At 28.8% G+C, this 13,560-nt stretch overlaps 1 protein-coding gene across 3 annotated transcripts in view; it reads right to left on the bottom strand.

Annotated features, from left to right (window-relative positions):
* Window positions 1-13,560, bottom strand: part of LOC106687992 (uncharacterized) — a 278,550-nt gene that overhangs the window by 99,362 nt on the left and 165,628 nt on the right. The gene's annotated exons all lie outside the window — the stretch shown is intronic.

Genomic DNA, 13,560 nt, shown 5'->3' with positions numbered 1-13,560 from the left:
CGAATTTGTATTGGGCACAGCAGTTGTCCAATATGGACTTAATAGAAAGAATTTATCCATTTATATTTGAAATATCTGTACATTAAATTTCAATATGATTATACATATATAGTTTTTATTTTTTTTATGTCCTATTGAGAAGCTATACTGTTCCACAGCAATGGGGTGGCTATACAGCAAAGTGGTAATGTCAAGATTCATTTTTAATTCAATTTTGTGAAGCACTTACACGCCAAGACTTCACCGAACTTCTCCAAGAGCTTGTGGGAAGAGTACAAACCAAAACAGAATTTAAATAATGCATAAAATTCAGGTTAACGCCACCAAATTAAAATTTTTTAACACGTTATGTTTGAAAGTAAATATGAACTGACAAAATTTTTAAAAACACAATATCATAAAAGAAATAAATGTTCATTTTTATTTAGCACATATATTGTACTTGATTGTGCCTATTTTTTTTTTTATTATCCTCGAAATCATAGAATGAAAATAATTTTTTTAAAATTATTTATGATTGTAATAATTATTAGTTCAAATAATTAATTGAACATTACTTTTTCAAAAAAATAGGTTAGATAATAATAAATGCTAAGAGAAAAAGTATCCACAAAAATAAAAAATTTAAGATACAAAAACAAATAATTAAAAAACTAAATGTCTGTTACCATCTACATAACAGCTTTACAATACAGCCGAACTAAGATTTTTTGAGTAAATAAATTAATGAAAAAATGATTATGCCAGTAGTTATAAATTCATTTAATGAAAACAAAATGCCTATTAAATATTGAAAGTAATATACTTCTTTGGTACATAAATATAAGAATTAACCTAAATAATTATTAATATGCCATGGAAATTAAAAAAATTAATTTACTGATTGAAACTTTTTCTTATATTTAATTGGAACAAAGCCAACTAAAATGGCTCAAGTCCCTGGGAATGAACTTCCAGAGCATCCATCATATCGTATAACAATCCATCATTTAGACTTTCAGCTCGCAAAAAATAACTTATTTTGACGGAGTGGGGTGGATCTTTTTTTTTTTTAAATTGATCAGTAAATGAACATTTTTAAACATTAGCTAAATAAAATATAATTGATACGCTGTTACTATTTATTTTATTAGATTTACCTATGCTAAATAAAAAAAATTGTTTTTAAATTTTAAATATTTTATGTAATTGTTTTCTAGCTTATTGTATGCTTTCTACATTAATGAATGTCCAGTTCGTGTCAGAACTTTATTTTATGTATTATGTTAAAGCACCAATTCCACATGTATCTAGCATAAATCTGAAATATATATATTATGGATTATTTCTAGAGGTATTTTCGTAAAAAACGATGGTTAAAATATTTTCAACATGTTCTATTCCTGGAATACCGTGGAACTTTGTAGGTTGGGTATAAATTTGTTTAAGGAATAAATTAATAAAAATTTTTGATTTATAAATGGAAAAAATATATATTTATTATATTAAAATATACATGCATATATTATATTAATTTTTCAGTTGTTTAGCTTTAGTGAAAAAGTGAATATAGATTATTGGTATTAGCAAACTCATTTAATTTTTCTTGGATTTCTTATTACTAAAACCAAATTTATTGATGATGAAAATATTTTCTCCGCTATATTTTTCTATAAATTATTAGTGACTAGAAATAATATAATTATTTTTTGTATAAATGAGGTTACGTGTTAATAATTTAGAAAATAACACACAGAAACTGTTATATATGATTGACATCAAATTTACCTTTAACATGACCATTTCGGGTTCCTGAACAATGGGTAGACGGTAAATCACTGACACACTAAATTCTGCCCCAAGATCTGATAACTGACTGGGTAAAAATGGAAATAGCTGATTGACCATGGAATCTTGTATCATCAGCGGAAAATATCTTGAAAAAGTTAATTCGGTTCCAACAATGCACGCATATCGTTTATAATCACCAGGTTTGCGGAAAACACCAAAATCGTTGAAAATTGGAAAATGTAGAAGAGGTAAATCATTTTCACAAAAGTTTTTCTAAAAAAAAAATAAATAAATAATAATCTACAGTTTTGGTATTAATGTCAGCGAATGTTGTAAAACAAAATTTTTAAGTGAAATCTTGAAACCCGGGATATCAAACCTTAACTATTTTAATACCAATCTTCGTAGTCACAAACTGGATGAAGTATTTATAATAAAAATAAAATATTTTCCTTTACAAGATTGGTATAATATGATATTGTATTATATAAAAGGGTTTTTGTATGCTCATTAAGTTTTTAAATTACAATATAAATATAAATACCATATAAATTTCATTTGTTCATTTTAGTTTTATATTTTAAAGTTATTTTATTATATTTTTTTCCTAAAGCTATATCAACTTATACCTCAAGACCACGCATTAGGACGCCTAAGATAAACAATGATGTTTTTTTAAAATTATAAAAACATTATTTGATTATATAATTGAAATTCTGTCTTAAAATTCTTTTTTACCATCCTTCCTTGATATAGTTTCTTTTGTTTAATCTTGAAAAAAAAAAAATGTTTTTAGTGGAAATATTTCAACCTAAAATATTATTTTTACTCATTCATTTTAACGGGCTAATATTCTTATATTCAAAAATCATTATGAAAAATAACTCTTTAATAAACTAGTTAAAAGAATCTCAGTAAAAATATGGTATGTAGAACCAATAACAATAGTATAAAAAAAATAACCGATCTCACTCGAAAAGGTTTATTTGTGCATCATCGTTTAAGCTATGGTAAACACGATATTAATATTTTTTAAAAATCTAAGAATTATTCTGGAGACATATCGTATCAACCATCCCTTTGTAGGATACTTTTTTTTCTGATTGATTAACTCAATTATTTTTATTTTTAAAAAATGGTTTAAAGCATTTTTCGGAGTCAGGAGGCATAGCTCAAGCGATGATAACTTTGAAAGTGAATAGTTAACATAAAAATGTCGGAGATTCTATTTCTTTTTGTTGTAGAGACAGTAGATTTCCCTGAGAGCAAAATCATTTGATTTTTTTTTTAAGGAAAAGTTTCTCAAATCGAATATTACGCCTCGTACGTAGTCCGACAAACTTAAATGGGGAGCTGAATGTACCACCCTTTACTTCAAGTTTTCTGAAAAGGAACTTATCGGGTGCGCTAAACACCTTCAACTTCTATTATTGAACAAAAATGTTAAGGGAATATAATTTAACAATGAAATTCTAATATTATGTGCATTAATTTTTTTTTCAATTAGATATTTACTCTCCTTAATAAACAAAGCTTCGTAAAGATATACTTTTTTAAAGAAAAAGGAAAGACCAAGAGAAAAAGACAGAAAATAAAACATTCCTCGTTACTTTATTTCATTTTTTTTTTTTTAGGTGAAACTGCTACTATAGTATGGATATTGCGCCGTTACCTCTAAACTATCCAAACTTATCTCCTACTGGGACCTCTAAAACTCCACTATTTCGCGTTACAAAAAGAAAAACTAGGTCGCTCTTTCAAGGCAAGTGAAACAAGCTTGAATAATAGGTATCGTGGTTGTTTTAAATTCCCCTTCCTTTGTGCCACACTGGCTTAGGCGGCTGATTAAATTTATCCCTTGGAAGTTTTTTAACAGAAATAAAATAAACTTCTTTCACGCAAATTTTTAAAGATCTGAAAACCAGAATAAAAATATGTATCGCGAAATATTTATGTGCATTCTGAGAAAATATATAATACACGTGTAACCTCAATGATTACTTATGCTTTACTTATTCAAACAAACAAATGGCTTCTAAATGATTATATATTATAGAAATAGCTTTTTATCATCTTCAGTTCTGGACTCTACGTTCTTAGTTTAAAAAATATTTGAACAGGACTTGCATGCCGAAATTTAAAAAAAAAAATAAACCTTTAAATAGTTAACCATTTTTTAACGTTAACAGTAGTAAAAAATGTATGAACTATGAAAGTATTTGATGATTAACTAAAGGAGAAAAATGTAGAAATAGAAACAGCAGTTTATACTGCAAAAATAAAGCCGAGCGTATCCGATCGCAGTCATTTGTAAACGCCTTGTTGTATTTTGTCAAATACAGTTGGAGTGTCAAATACTTGGCAGGAAAAAAGTTGATATTTATTATTCGTACTCCAAGAACTCCTTAAATGAGAATTTTTACTGCAAAATAAAAATAATAATTTAATGTTTTCTCCTTCCAGGGTTGTGAGTGAAAGTTGTGTAATGCGTGTACCGCACTGGATTTTTATAATATAAATGCATTGTAAGGAATATCGATCTTGAATAATTTTTGAAAAATCGATATTTTGAGAGGTTTTACCATATATTCCACACCCAGATCCAAGTTTAAAGCTGGTATATAAATATTTATTCATAGCGTTGTGGAACTCCCGCTGGAGCTGGGTTTTCAACAATTGTAAAGCCAACTGTAGCGAATAACGGAAACATGACAGAGCGAAGGATAGATATTTTTTTATTTTTAGCAGTTTAGGAACTTCCCACATTTTTAATCATTTCATTTTTCGAATATATATATGACTAGCATTATGTTTCTTGAAACTAGATTTCGGAAAGATTATAGTTGGCTCGTTGTAGTTTTACAGATATACTGATTCAAAAGCTTGAGACAAAACGATAGGATAGTCAGCCGTGGAGTAACGTTTGATTTTAATTTAAAAGTTATAATAAAACAAATTAAGGGGCATTAAATTATGCGTGGAATGAGAACCATAAAGTGATAATTTGGTCAAATGGTAGGGTTGTTAATCTGCTCTGGTTGTATATTGACTTAAAAAAAAACAGCAACTGACATAAAAAAAAGAATTGGTAGTTAAGAACCATTCCATTAGACCGAATGTTTACTTCATGTTACCCATTTGACCCATAATTAATTGTTATTTAATTTGCTTTATTATATTTTTTTACTATGATTCACTGTTTAGGACTTATAGGCGAACAACTATAAAAGAGACTTATTCTAACGATTTTTTTTTTTTACATTTCTAATTAATTATTTTATCAGATGCGTTTCCGTGTTATTTCTGGATTCATATGTAGTAGGGAAGATATATGAGAAGATATTTCAGATTGGTTGACACTTTATTATGTCAACTAATTAGCCTGAAACCAGTCGGGAGTCCCACTTTTCCTGTTTGGTGATAAAATACGTAGTAGAAAATAAAGATACGAGAGTGGATACCAGTGGGAAAAGACTAAATTTATTCAATCATGTCAGCCTCATACAAGTTTTCGTTTTTATTAGTTTTCATAATTCTATTAAATAATAGTAAATAATAAAAACAATTATGGATTCAATTATATAAAGGGATTATCTGGAGATATACAGAAATAGTTTAAAGATTATAATGTTAATGAATACTCCTTAAGTAATAGACCCAACAATAAAATTAAAAATTAGTATATTAATATAGTATAGTAAATTGAAGAACAGAACTGATACAAAAAATCAATTAGGATTGATATATAAAATTCCATGACTAAATTAGCTATGTATATAGCTGAAACAAAACAATTGTTGGGTGATAGAATGTATCAACACAATAATGTTTTAAAAAACAAGGAGGATCTCAATAAAACAGCAAACAAAAACCAGCCATCGTTCGATTTTGAAAATACTACGATTTTACACAAAAAAAATAATACATTTAGAATAAAAATACTTAAGTCCATTTGTATGTCAGAAAAAATTAATTATTCAGTGAATTTTAAAACAACACACAAGAAATCTGAACCAATGCAGAGATTTTAAGTAAAATTAATTTATGAAAAATATGGGATTAAATTAATGATGATAATTATAATTACGCTTTAACCAAAATATAGTTGAAATAAATAAATTAAATGCCTGACCTGAGTGTGGGGAAGGTTACAAAAACTGTTGTGATAAATTATAATAGTGAAAATTAACTGTAATTAAAAATTTTAATTTTTAATTTAATAAGAAGAATTTAAAAAATAGTTACTTAGACATAAGCTAAGGATTGTTAATTAATAAATTTATATGTCTCCCTAATGTTTTAATGTGTCATAGGATAATTGTGGACTGAAATTAATGACCTGAATAGTCTGCAAACAGTTTGTTTTTTAAATTTACGTGGTTCTAAAATTGTATTTAAGGTATGATAATTTATTAATATTATTGTTATTTGTTTAAAATTGTTAAGAATCATATGTATAATAAAAGCTGTTTGAGATAGATTTTCCTCGAGGATGGCCGAAACGTCGAACTTATATAGAAATATAAATTGTTTTGGGACTAAAATTGGATAAAATTTATTTTGTTTAAACAAGAATAATACTAATATTCTCAATAAATATTAAATTTCAATGTTTATTATAGTGGAATAGAATTTTAAAATAGTCTATGCATTAAGTAGATAAATGCATACCTGTCACAGTTAGAATAAAATTAAATACCTAATAAGATAGTTAGGAACAGTTCCTCAAGGAAATTGTTCCTTAGCTCTAATGCATTTTACTTAATTACGGAAGAGGAAACCTTATTTCATAATTACACTAACTGAACATTGTTTGTTTATTCCAAGATTATTATTTTACAAGATGGAGAAGAGCTGACAGCTAATTTATCCACAATGATTAGCTCCCCTCATGCTAATTGCTCCATATTTCGTCTCTTATAGTCGAAAAGAACGGTCAAGATTATTACTCAGACTGACAGTAATTGTCTGAATAATGGGATCCAAGAGTTTTGAACACGTTTGACGACGTTCGTGAGAATACAACACGGGCCTCGGAACAAAGACCTTGATGGAAGGATAAGACGGGAAATTAATTTGGGGAATCTTATCATGGCTCGGGATAAAAATGGGATTTCAGATTGGGTTTAGTTGGATATGTCGTGTTTTATGTTGGGAAACGGAGAATTTGTCTGAGCTGAGGTAGGTTGTTATTAGTTTGATGATTGGGAGTGGCCTTGCCCGGAGCACCACGGATTGTCTAACCTCATAATGGCCTAATCTCAGGTGGTTTGGGATGATTATGTGTTTAATTTAAACTTAACAAACCCAGGCTACCTTAGTAGTTGGCTACTTTGCTTCTTCGAAGATAATGTTGCTCCATTGACGTCAAAAGTATTGCTGAGTATAGTACACAAGTGATAGCAAAAGCGCGAAGATGCTGGAAAGGGGAGAAGAGAAATATACATCCTGATTTTTTGATACGAAGTTTTGCTGAAAAATAAGCCTAGGTTTTCTGATATTTTTATTCCTCTATCTGTTAAACAAGTTTTCTAAAACTTTTGTTAGTGAGTTGAATCAGCTCAAAGTAAAAAAGTTTGTGTGGTCTCTAAATCGTTCAAATTTTGAGTCATTTCAAATTATTAATTTCTTTCTTAGTCGTAGGGGAGCGCGGTGGCACCGTGCTATGGCACTATTTCACTAAAGCCGTGAGTTAGGTCTGTGGGTTAGAGAGCCCTCTTGGGGTCCACCCAGCCTCATAAATGGGTACCCTTAAGTGGTTAAAAATCTGGCGGCCGAGCGTAATTCTGACAAAATCACCTCCTTGCACAACCTTAGGTCAAGTAACAGTACTTCCTTACAAAGTGGTACAGATTTTTAATTTTTTTTCTTAGTCGTGATTTCGGAAAAAGTAACTGAGTAGCGACAGAAAATCTGTCCTCATTTGTGTTCCTAAGCCTCGCAATTGTTTTTGTTTATTCTATGTTTGATTTTAAATTTGAACGTACAATATTAGAATATATAATCATAATTCTGGTTTAGATTCGTATCGAATAAAAATTTCTTATGTTATTCTACATCATTTTTGATCATATTACTCTACTTTTATTTCATTAAGTGCACTTACTCACCCTCTACTGGCACCCCTCAAGCGGGGATAGAGCAAGGGATCCTCATGCCAAATATGTAAATATTGTACATAATAGAGTATAGCTGTGATTATTTATTTATTTTTAAAATTTTAGTATTAAATTTCATTAGGCATTTTAATTGTTATCTAATTATGTTTATGTATTGATTCGGTTTTTCTTATTTTATTTATTTTTAATATATATGTGTGTGCATGCGTGATCTTGATTCGAATGTGATCACTGACATCATTATTACCTATTTTCCTACACTGCGGAAAATTGTAATATACATAAAAATTTAAAAAAAATATTTAAAGAGAAAAAAGAAACCTCGGTCTTTTTTAAAGAATTTTGAGCAATAATAATTTTTTTTATTATTATGGTATTCTTATATAATTTTTCGATGCTTAAATTGCACAAAGTATTGTTTGCTAAGTGTTTATGAATATATTTTTCTTCACTTTTTGAAAAAATAAAAATAAATATATAAATATTTTTATAATTATGAACTATTTTTAAAAAAATCCAAAAATACTTTTTTTTTAAAAAAACGAATTAATTTTATTACACTTGCAGTGAATTTAACTTTCAGCTTTTATGAATTTATTATTTCCGTAGGATTAAGAATATAAAAATATAAACATAAATTTATTTTATTTTCATAAAATTGAATTTAAATGGAATATTACTGTTTTTCGAGGAAATTTAAACTAGGTCATCTTCTATTTTAGGAAAGGTATTGGATGAACAGCGATCAGGTAGCTGTGACATCGGAGACAACCCAGTTATAAAGAAGCGAGCAATTAGGGTCTTAAGTGTTTACCCAGGTACGCTACCGTGGTATCTTATCCTGTAACTGTCGGCTCGGGGAAAATAATTAGTCTAGCAGGGGAAGCCTCCCTACCATTACATTTACTGTCTAATGGGAACAACCGCCCAGGATTCCTAAATAGTCTTTAACAGGAGTTGACATATTTTCTTTAGAAAATAATCAAATAAAAAGAAAATTTGATAGTCTTCATGACATGTCCTAATTAAAAATAACGATTTCCTTGAACAGAGACGGATCTGATTCTAACAAATACAATGATGCGTTTGCACAACGGACTACAGCAAAGCAGAGATACTGAGTTACGCAGCCATTAAGGTCTAAAATTACATTGATAATTGATGAGCAATTAGTAAGGTCATTACTAACTGGACTCTATTGGAGTAATTACTTCTGATTGGTCAATAAATGAAAGGGTCATAGATTGGTCCGTAAATGACCTAGTATCGATAGTCAATTCGATCTTTCATTTATCGAAACTGATCATACGATACAAGTCCGAGATGCCCGCTTAACTTTTTTATATAGGTTTACATCATGTATTATTGGATATAAAATAAAAATTCGTATACAAGAAAATGATCAATTTTACCCTAAGGGAAAATATGGGACTAAAATCAAACAAAATTTTACAATATAATTGATTTTTTTAATTGTTTATATTGTAAGGGTAAGAAACCAATCGGGCCAACTAATTATTTAGAGTGATACCAATGGGTAGTTTCTCTATACGCCTGTATCACTCCATAATAACTAACATAAAATTTACTAAATGTATAATTATGTACATTTGTAATTCCAATAAAGATAAAAAAAAATTATGCATCTTCCTCATTTCTATCAAAACGACAACATCCACTTAATATTTTTCTATGTTAAGAAGATGGACGGAGGTGCAGTCAGCAAAAAATACACAAATAGACAAAAACTTATTGGAAGATTATTGATTGACCGTGTGTATAGATGAATGGAATATGGTCCGGGTGCGGTAAAAAAAAACAACTCAAATAGTAGATAATTATACTATTTTATTATTACAACAAAAACTTATTTATTTGTGCCGAGTTATGAACTAAATTTCTGGCCTTCACTAGATCTGAACAAAAACAAAAAAAAAAAAACAACCCTAAGTCAAAGAACCGTAAAAATAACAGGAAAATAATAAACATACAAATTTGGAAATATACATAATAATAAATTAAGAAGAGATAGTAGTTGATTGAAATAAACTACATCAATATCTATTGATATAAATTACAATCTACTCAATTTATCATTATGTATATTTCCAACTTTGTTTATTATTTCCCCGTTATTTTTATGTTTTTATTTTTATTCAACATTATCTCTGTTTTACTTTTTTAGCCCTGATGAAAGCCTAAAATTCAGGTCAAAACGTTGGCAGAAATAAATAGGTTTTGTTTGTTTCTGACCGCACCCTCCCTCTCCCCCATCTTTTCCTCATATTAATCTGCTCATATACTGTAAACCCCTCGTACTTTTCTTATTCATCCATTATCATAGCTTTCTTATTACTCATTCTCTGAAGGTTCCAGCTAAAGTTTAAAATACATTTCATATCTCTCCCTTAACCGTAATTCTTATTATTTATTACCAAAAACTTTTTAATACCTAATAATATTTTCTAAAACTATATGTTATAGCAAAAATAGTTCTTTGATGACCTGAGGGTTATTTGTTTCATGAAGTAAAACAGTAACAGTTTACTTTAAAAAAATATATTAAAATGGAAAACATTAGTAAAATAAAATTTAAACAATGAGACGGAAACTAACATAGAGAGTTTCACACTTTTATACAAATAATTACATCATTAAAAATTAACAAGATAATTTAACAGCAGATTTCGGAAATCATGGATTTTTTTTTTTAACAAAAATTTTTTTTATTTTTTCAAACAAGAAATTAAATAACTACAATAATCTTTTAGAGGCAGTAACACACGAAGGGCTCGCCATCAGGCCAGTGTCAACTATCGTGCCAAGGTTGAAGCCATCGCGTGAGCCCTTTGTCTTCTACAATAATCCGCAATGCCCGAGTTATGGCTTGTAATTTAAGGCTACGATAAAATGATTGAGATTCGGGGTTATAGATTATCAGAACCACGCTATGCCGTTTACTGCAAAGCGGGACATACAAAAATTAAAACCACAGGCAAAAGAAGATGTAATTGATTAGAAATCTATTTGTTTACCTGAGCCTATCAAAATAATGAGTCAAGCACAAGAGATTGGAAACCCGCCAAATCTTAAACATTTTAAAAAGTGGCTTGTGAGGTTCTTCAACTCATATATCCGTGTATTAATATCTTTTTATAATGGAATAGAGAATAGATAAAAATGTAAGGACTAGCCTCGAAGTTGAGAACCCCATTCCGAACAAAGGGCGGACAGGAAGCAGAACCAGGTGCCAGATCCACAGTTCCTGAGGTCACAGCTGACCTGACTTCTTTCACTCCTGATTTACTGAACTCGAGCTCCTATTGACAAATTGCTATAGGGACCATCACTTGTAGTCTGCTTCTACAGGGCGCGAAAGATTTATCTCCCGGGGTATTTTGTGGGTCTTCTGTCATGATTTTTTGTAAACACAACAAATAAAATAAAAACAGAGTTACATATATAACCTTTTTCATATTTTAAACAGTGTCAGGAACTTTATCTTAGCTCATCTCTATAATTCTCCTCGCAGAAGCAAACATATGGCGATATTTATTTTTTTTTAAAGCAAAATACCATACTTTTGAGTGATTTCACTTTCAACAGAGAATCGAAGTTTTTCCCCTTCAATTATATACTACAGCTACAGGGGTTATTATGATTTCCTGAAAATTGGTGTCAAAGACGGATCTGAATTTGACGGATGTTCATCTTCACGTCTTATCGAACCTGATGTTTTAGAACAATCGCTACCTTCATACTTCCCTCTTCTTTTATTAGTTTTATGAGAATTCATATTATACAATTTTATATATGAACATTTGAAATCATTTTAAAAAATAAACTGAAGGAAATTAAAATCGGTTTAAAATAAATAAGAAAAACAAAACTTAAGGGATGGATTTCCTTCTAATAAAGTAATTCTGCTGATCCTGTAAAATATATAATTTTTTTAATCAAATATTATTTTAATTAAAATTAATATTTTTAATTAAAATTAAATATGATGTAAATTTTAGTGTTCTACACTATGCCTATGAAACAAAGACAATAGTCAAACTTTTTTGAAAATAATGATTTTATTTAATATAATTTACAACTGCACAAAATAATACAATAAGTAAATATGTTGTATGTTTCATATACACTTGAAAATCTAGGGAAGGAACCACCCATCGGTGGTACTTGAAACATTAATTTAAATTAGAAGGTCCCGTGGCCATCTTCTTTTCAGATGCCTCGGAGGATTATCAGTGATTGTTAAGGATAAAAGATTAAGAATTAATGGGTTAGGATGGTTAAGGAATTTGGAATGAAAAGACGCATATCTGTTTTGGGCCAATAGTGCAACGAATGGGATGTTAAGGAAAATAATGATGAAAAGATAGTTGACAGTGGATAATAAATATATGAGGAGAAGATGGTTGGGCGTGCGGTCAGAATATAACACAAATAAGTATTTTAAAAATACCTCAAACAATTGGCCAAAACTCCGATTTAAAAATAAAAAAAATTAATAACTTTTTTATGTAGAAAGTAAAAAGTGAACCAAATTTTGATAGAAACCAACGTTCCCAACAAAATATGTCTATTTTGAAGAGTTTTTGTATCGTTACCAAGCACAATAATGAAATATTTTAATATATGTATAAATAGTTGACCGTAAAAATTGATATATAGGAAGATGGTCAGGGTTGCGGTCACAAGTGAAACGAAAATAGTTAACAACTATTTTATTTTCCAACGTTTCGCCCCATTTTGTAGGGCTTCATCAGGGCTAAAAAGATACAAAATGAAACTATGTTAAGATAAAATGATAGAATTAAAAATAAAAAGATACAATGAAAAGAATAAAAAATAAAAAACAAGTAACAAAGGCAAGAGCAATAGTTTCATACAAAAATACGTAAAATATAAAGCTAAAAAAATGTACATGAGATGTATATAAAAACAACAAACAAATCTCTGTAATATCTCTGTATATGTATTGTTTTTTTTGTTTGTTGTTTTTATATACATCTCATGTACATTTTTTTAGCTTTATATTTTACGTATTTTTGTATGAAACTATTGCTCTTGCCTTTGTTACTTGTTTTTTATTCTTTTTTTTTTTTTTTTTTTTATTCTTTTCATTGTATCTTTTTATTTTTAATTCTATCATTTTATCTTAACATAGTTTCATTTTGTATCTTTTTAGCCCTGATGAAGCCCTACAAAGTGGGGCGAAACGTTGGAAAATAAAATAGTTGTTAACTATTTTCGTTTCACTTGTGACCGCAACCCTGACCATCTTCCTATATATATAGAAATATTTTAATGGTTTATTTTTATTAATATTATAATATTAAATTCTCGTAATAAATTAATCAATTCTTAAAGAGAAGTAAAAATATATATTTTAAAATTTTATTATACACGCTAATTTTAACAGGACTACTGGTGCAGCCTGACAATGGTATTGTCAGATGAACAGTATTTTGAAGCCTTTTTTATTTATTTATTTTTTTTTTTTTATTTTCAAAATACAATAATATATAAAGTCAGCCTGGATAGCTCGGTCGGTAGAGCATCAGACTTTTGAAGCCTTGATTAAAACTTCAAACTTTAGACGTGTATGGGATTCTTCTCTAGCGGGTATATGCATCTTCCTCATTTCTATCAAAACGACAAC

The sequence above is a fragment of the Halyomorpha halys genome, unplaced genomic scaffold, assembly GCF_000696795.3.
Source record: "Halyomorpha halys isolate HHAL.00 unplaced genomic scaffold, Hhal_1.1 Scaffold1035.1, whole genome shotgun sequence".
NCBI lineage: Eukaryota > Metazoa > Arthropoda > Insecta > Hemiptera > Pentatomidae > Halyomorpha > Halyomorpha halys.
Note: the sequence above shows the minus strand (reverse complement) of the source record. Positions and strands in the feature narration are given on the sequence as shown.